Here is a 6,049-nt window from a genome sequence, read left to right as displayed (position 1 = left end):
CTAATTAACAAATTAAATATTATATAAAATTACAAAAATTAATCCAAAAATGAAGTTATCATAACAGTTGGCTGTCAGCGTCATGAAGAAAGAGCCGTAAGTCTACTCATAATAAATATTTCTGTTCTTCTCTTAATGTATCTTTTTTATTCAGATTGGCAGACTGTAAACTGTTTCTTGAGCATCTGAAACAAGAATAAAAAAAATCTGAGCGACATCACTCTGGACAGCTCCCCCATTCAAGCTGATCCAATCCTTGAAACGTCGCAAGTGGCATCCTGCTTGCGGAGGATCATGTTGTTGAAGGCACCCCTCGGGGGCTTGATTAACAAATTAGGATCAAGGCAAAACCGCGGAACCGGTCTTCAGGGGAACCCCACAATGTACGTAATCAATTCAATTCAATTTATACACACTTACACCTTGTGGGCCACTCTGGCGATCTCCGGTGCCCTTGAAGGAGTCTCTCCGCTTCAATCTACGGATGTGGCAATTCGTGTAGGTGATGATGGCGAGTCCTCCAGAAAACGTGTCCAGCACCGATTCCATGCTGGCACTTTGGCGAGGACATTCCGCGGGAGCCGAAAGTCGTACGCTGCACGCGGCATTTGCATTTTAGATTCCCTCCGCGTGCGCCGTGGGTTGTGCGTACTCAGGGACGGGTAAATGAAGTCAATTTCAGTGTGCCGATCATCATCAAAGCTTCGAGTGACATCATGGTGGTGTGTAATTAAAATATGCCCGTCCGCTGGCTGGCAGGTGACATTTTCGTTTAATGACCCGCCGCCGGAACAGAACCAGCTGCTGCCAGATTGTTTGTTCGCGCGCCACGTGCCCGTGGAATAGATCATAAATCGCGTGTGGTAAGTTTTTGCGCTTTTCAACAGATGGTAAACAGGAACATTACCGGTGCGAGACAAACGCTGTATCAGATGTACCGGCCACTACTTCTAGTTTCTATCGCGTCTTTGGTTTGGTCGACGAGCATCTGTCTGTTTCGTGCAAATCAACCTTTATGTGCACCAATTGGCGAACCTAATTCCGAGCCGAGCGGTGGCCACAAGCATTGGAAGCATATAACGGGCCTCTGTCTTGAGTAGGGGCTCGGGAGGGCGAAAGTGTTTCTGTCAATTGGAGATAAGTACGCCAATCTCAAGAGGCCAAATTCAGCGCTGGGATCGTTACCATGGTCATCCGGTCCATTTTTGGGGAGTGGGCCGGATTTCCTCGCACCTTTCGCATTCTTCACACTGCGCGTGCTCCACGGACGCAGAACGACCGATGGCAGGCGGTCTTTTTATATCCTTCGCCTATGCTGTGTGACCGTGCGATTTATGGGAAACATTCTCGAGTAGGTAATCCTGCTCCATGTCGGTCGGTCAATAGATTTGACTTCCAAGTTTGTCCTTTGGGGCAGCTCAACCGAGATTCAACCGTCTCTTCGATTTGATCTTCGCACCAACGCAGTGGTACGCGTCATGAAGATGATTTCCTTCGTCTCGTTAAGCACCAGACGTTGGTGAGCGGGTAATTTCGCGCATTTGCCGGAATAGAGTTCAATTCCCGCCGACCGCCTATGCCGCGAGTAGCGTGCGTTCAACCAAAGCCGGATGCGAGTTAAACTTGGACGTTGGCCACTAAGTCGGGCCAGTGGGTCGGGATGCACGTGCTGCAATTGCTGGGCCACGGACGAAATGCTGTGCAATCTGCATACATTATCGCGAGGATGCTGAAAGGTGGTTCGAACCGTGTTCTATGCAGTTGTTAAAATAAGATTTTGAGGATCAGATTGACAAGACGTGTTCCGTTTAACGATCGAAAAGGACTATCGGAACGTGCAACACGTGGACTTAGGAAAATTAGTTAGGTAGCTAATTTTCTTTATGTAGTACTAGGCAACAGAGAATCACTTAAATCACTACCTAGCGTGCGGGTGTCTACATTTGCACGACTAATGCAATCTCGGGAGGGCGACAGTGTAAGACCACTCCCGTGATGGCTCCAGGTCGACCATTGACACCACCCGGTTGTGGGTGGGAGCGCAATTTGAAATTCAAATGTCAAATCACCCACCTAACTGCAGGCGGCTGTAGATTTGCATTTCGCGTGCCGCTCCGGTAGTCGCCAGGGAACGGAAGCTCTAGAACTAGACCTGCTAGATCAGCTGATCTGCAGTCTCGGCTTCAACATTTTAGCCCCGGTTTCCTGTGCTCCATTGTAGTCTTCGCGACGCCAGTAGGTGGTTGAGTAGATTTTTCAACGAGATTTAATCGCCACTGACGTTTAAGCACAAAGGCCATTCGTTGACATTCCTGAACATAGTGTCGCCCTGAACTTGCCTTCTCTTAGCGGGACACCACAACCGGATAGCCGAATGCTGCATCATGTTTCGATTCGCTATTTGGTGTTGATGAATGTTGCTGGGGTTGGGATAATTTTTCATCGATTGATCGCCGCCGGCAGCACCGACACCGACTTTGAGACCGTGACCGTATGAATACGATTGAGCCGTTCGTTTGATCGTTGAAATGTGGCGCTAGAAAAATGCCGGTTCTCTAACGGACAGCACAACACACAGATTGTAACACAAATGTCTTATGTGCAGTATATTGTAGAGGAGTGGCTGGTGTTTAAAATCCGGTTAACGAATTGCATTCGTAGCAACGACAATGTCTACGAAGCAGTCACTGGTGATAACTTGTTTCAGAACGATTTTAATGGCAAAATAGGCAAGGAAAAATGGGTAAAATAGGCACGTTTGACGATTCCGGTTTAGTGAGCTTAGTTTCTTGTCAAAAACCTGCCAGTACAGCATACTTGAAATAGAATTTTAAAATAAAAATGAAAACTTTTATAAAGTAAATTTATTACTATTTTATTTATGTTTTGTAATTCGGATTACTTATAAAGACTGGCAACCTTAAATTTATTATAACGAACCGTATAAGTATTAGTATTAAAATTCTTCATCAAATGTTTCAAATCTTATACCAATGAAAAAGTATTTGGAAAGTGTATTTAAAGAGAAATATAAACTTTCAATGTTTTTCTACTTTCCACTTTTATTTTATAAATTATACAGTTGAGGAATCCTCAACTAACACTGGTTACGTTGAGCAAATTGTTGCACCATGCGCCCTTGATGTTCGTAGGTTTACTAATTTAATAATTTGATTAATGATCGCTTAAGGTCCGATTGGTCCCAACACACAAATTGACATAAATTTGGCCGTGACTCGATGCACGAAATCCGGCAGCAACGAAATTTGCCAGCCGCAAACAAAACTACGCAATAAACGCCAACCGTAATAAATTGAAATTGATTGTCCCGCGCACGTGAAAGCGCACCCGTTCCATTTCGCGCACCGAACGCGACCGACGAAGGAACTCCACAAATTCATTCACAAATCCTCCAGCTGGGGCAACTGCGGAGGGGGCCCTTTGCCAACTAAATCAAAACGAAGCGGATGAATAAAAAACAACAACCGTAAACAATAAATTTGCGATCATCAACAACAGCATCCCGAAAATATCCCACGTCAATGTGCGCGATAAACATCGTGCGCCATCGACAACCGCTCCACTCCGCCTAGCTCTACGCAAGGGGAGATGTTTAAAATTCTGATGCTCCACCGAATCACCGAATCTGCAATCCGTGTGCAGCCTCTACAAACGAGAGAGAACGAGACACAGAAGAGAATCCATCTAAACCGGACCACTTGCCCCGGCGAAGGCACTTGGTACGATCAAATATCGCTCGCTGGACATTTTGCCAACTACGCAAAGGCACCGGCCAGTCAGGTTTATGGTGCGCAAGGGTGGTGGTGCGTATAAATTTCGCCCATTCAACCCCTTCCGTTGAGCCGGCAAAGTGTCGAGCATGGCGCTCGGCGCACGAGCCTTTGGAAATGTCCGCACTTACCCCGAATGTTCGGTCCACTCAGTCGTTCTTCGAGCGCGAACCGTTTCAGTCACGAGTCAGATAGATCAGCGTATCGAGCAGATCGAGCCGGTTCTACGACAGTTCGTGTCAAGTTCAAACAATTCGTCATCTAGAGGATTGTTTATGTTTTTTGTTTAATAAATTAAGCGAGGTGTTGTGAGGTGAAATCAAACGGTAACTTTAAAGCGGCCGGCGATCTTTAAGGCGAAAACTGGTGACCGGCACACAACAACATCATCATCATCGGGTGAAGGTGAGTGAGTTGCATCGCAACAAAATCGCTGGAGTTGTAAGCGCTGAAGCGAAAACGATACGAAAGGAGTTGCTAGGATTATGGCAAAAGTTTCCACGCAAAAAAGAAGTGGTGCCGATGGGCGGGAGCAAAAAATCACTCAAAATTGGCAGAAGACGAACGAAACGCGCCAATCCATTACTTTCGACGGGTAATCCCCATTGTCGTCGACCTGGCTCATGCTCATGAACTAAACCTTGGAGTGCCATTTGGAGGCTTCGCCACCGAAGTGCCGTTCGTATGTCGTTCATTGCTAACACCTCTTTTCGCTGCTACCGTCGGGCCGTAGAAACGGAGCCGGTTGTTGGCTATGCTGTGGGGAGACATAAGACGCGGCGGCACGCGTTCTATCAGATACAAGGTTAGTGGGCCAAAGTTTTGAATGACATGCACGAAACTTTCCGAACGTTTCCTTCGGAGCCGCAGCATTCTAGGGGAGGCGTGTTTGAAGAAGAATTTCTAATTGTTGTAACCGACTCCAAAAGGACAAATATCCGAATGTTGGAACAAGGGACCTGTGAACCTGAAACCTACAAACGAGCAATGTCACTAAGCTAATGAATGGTGCGTTATGTTTTTTGGGAGTTAGCATCCAATACTTTCAATTATTTTCATAACAGAGTGCGAAACCTGTATAAGTTATAGAGGAACAATAATGTTTGAAATTTGCGTAAGTCATTAGTGCACTAGAAAGGTGTTATGTCCTTGAGTATTGGACGACCCACATAACATTTATGCAAATCATTGTTTTTATTTGAATCATTCATTATTTATATTCGCGGATAGAGCTGCCTGCGAATGTTATTACCAACAAAGCAGACACGTTTGCGGAAAATTTAGTAGTTGCAACTTTAACAATTTTTGCAATTTTTGCAATTAGAAACTTGGCTGTCAATTTTGCTTTAAATTAATTAACTATTACATTCAAGCGTTCCCCGAAACGCTTCGAGTGTCTTCGGTCGAAAATGGTCTAGAGGCAGAAACATTAAAAGCTGCTGCTTACCGGGTTGCATATCTCGGGCGTAATCCGAAACCTGTCTAAGGGCGAAACCTGTCTAAAAAGTGTTTGAACGCAAAACATATGTTTTCGAACTTCTAAACGACGCCGGAAATCGCACGTGATTCTACAGACAGGATGCGGACTAGGAGTAACGATTTCCGGGGTGAGGATTCTTACTGTCAACGGACACATTATCTCACCGCTTATACAAACATTTGGTTGATTAATATGAAAAATATACCCTTAATGTATGGTCTACGGGGTCTATTATAGGTGAATGGGATTATCTTTGAGTTTGAATTGAAAATTGCACGAAAGGTATACCGAACTGGTATGTGGATCTTATGTTCAATAGCAGCATTTATTGGACGCAATTTTTCAAAAGTTTAAAAGTTTCACCAATTGTATTTTAGAATACTGACTGATGGTCCTCTTCCAGTAACTACAAACTCACTGCTCTCATCTGTATTGAGAGTCGCTGCTATGTGTATGTACTTTAAGTTATCGTTTATAATGTACATTAACACACAGCTGACACAATGCACCCGTGTAATTGCATCACGAAGATCGCGTTCGCAGTTCGTTGTTCGTCTCCACCACTGCCCGCCCTATCCGCGCAGTTCCAACCCCTGGAGCAACCTGAGCTACTTTTGGCGTCACCTACCGCGTTGAAGTTATGGAAAATTTCCAACCCATACTTGTTTGGCGTTATTTGCTGTGCCAAACCCCCTTCGCGACCTCGACGTACCCGCACCTTTCTCCCCTTCTGTGCGTGTCTTGTCCGCGGGTTCAGAGCATGAATGAAATTTTGCAA

General features: G+C 45.2%; 1 protein-coding gene across 1 annotated transcript in view; it reads left to right on the top strand.

Moving 5' to 3' along the window:
- The first annotated feature begins 3,878 nt into the window (after positions 1–3,878).
- The window catches only part of LOC131212455 (proton-coupled amino acid transporter-like protein pathetic), a 24,463-nt gene continuing 22,292 nt past the window's right edge, over positions 3,879–6,049 (top strand). The window contains exon 1 of the mRNA XM_058206324.1: positions 3,879–4,196. The gene's annotated coding sequence lies outside the window, so the exon portion shown is untranslated. The remainder of the gene's footprint in view (positions 4,197–6,049) is intronic.

This window comes from Anopheles bellator, chromosome 2, assembly GCF_943735745.2.
Source record: "Anopheles bellator chromosome 2, idAnoBellAS_SP24_06.2, whole genome shotgun sequence".
NCBI classification, from domain to species: Eukaryota; Metazoa; Arthropoda; class Insecta; order Diptera; family Culicidae; genus Anopheles; species Anopheles bellator.
This window is presented reverse-complemented; position numbering and strand designations above follow the sequence as displayed.